General features: G+C 58.1%; 1 pseudogene; it reads right to left on the bottom strand.

The window, feature by feature from the left end:
* Positions 1-425, bottom strand: part of LOC123165142 (hypersensitive-induced response protein 4-like) — a 19,781-nt pseudogene extending 19,356 nt beyond the window's left edge.
* Positions 426-945: the final 520 nt, after the last annotated feature.

The raw sequence follows: 945 nt of genomic DNA on the forward strand, positions 1-945 counted from the left end.
GAGAACAGAGCAACCGTGACGTGCCCTAGGGACAGGAAGCGCAGGGGGAAAAGAAAGAACCTTGGTCTTGGTCTCGAGCGACGGGACGCGGGTGGAGAGGGTCCTGGCGACGAGCTCGCCGGCGCAGGGGTTGAAGAAGTTGATGCCCGGCTCGGCGAGGCGGAGGAAGCGGCCCCGGTTCTCCACCGCCGCCACGTTCGCCTGGCCACGCACCCGCACCATCTCCGACGATCCCTCGTCGCCTACTCCCTACGCTCCCTCCGTCGGCGGGCTGGGTTGCTGGATCGACGATTACGGCGACGAATTCGGCGTGCGGCGTGCGGGACTTGGGTTCCCCTTTCGACACGCTTTTCTCCTCTCTGGGTTTGGAAACTTTGGATCCGAGTGCGGCACGGATACGACTGTACGAGTGTGCGTGGGCACGGTGGGACGCGCCCTGGCAGTGCCAACCCGGACTACGTGGCACTAAAATAAAATTGTTTTGCTGCTTCTAAAGAAAAGAAAAGGCGGCTGCTACGAATAAACCGGCTGATTTTCTAGAGAAATCAGCCGGGTTGCCAGCCGTCTGATCTGATTATCTTGGCCCTTTAAAAAGTCAACGCACCAGCACACCGTCCTCCTCCCGCATCACACCAGCCACCCCCTGCTTCAATCACCATCTCGCCGTCGCAAGGCAGCAACACGCCGCCACGGGAAAGCATGTAGGGGAACGTAGCAGAAATTCAAAATTTTTTACGCATCACCAAGATCAATCTATGGCGTAATCTAGCAACGAGGGGAAGGGTAGTGCATCTACATACCCTTGTAGATCGTGATGCGGAAGCGTTGCAAGAACGTGGATGAAGGAGTCGTACTCGTAGCGATTCAGATCGCGGTTGATTCCGATCTAAGCGTCGAACCACGGCGCCTCCGCGTTCAACACACGTGCAGCCCGGTGACGCCTTG

The sequence above is a fragment of the Triticum aestivum genome, chromosome 7D (genome assembly GCF_018294505.1).
Source record: "Triticum aestivum cultivar Chinese Spring chromosome 7D, IWGSC CS RefSeq v2.1, whole genome shotgun sequence".
In the NCBI taxonomy this organism is placed as follows: domain Eukaryota; kingdom Viridiplantae; phylum Streptophyta; class Magnoliopsida; order Poales; family Poaceae; genus Triticum; species Triticum aestivum.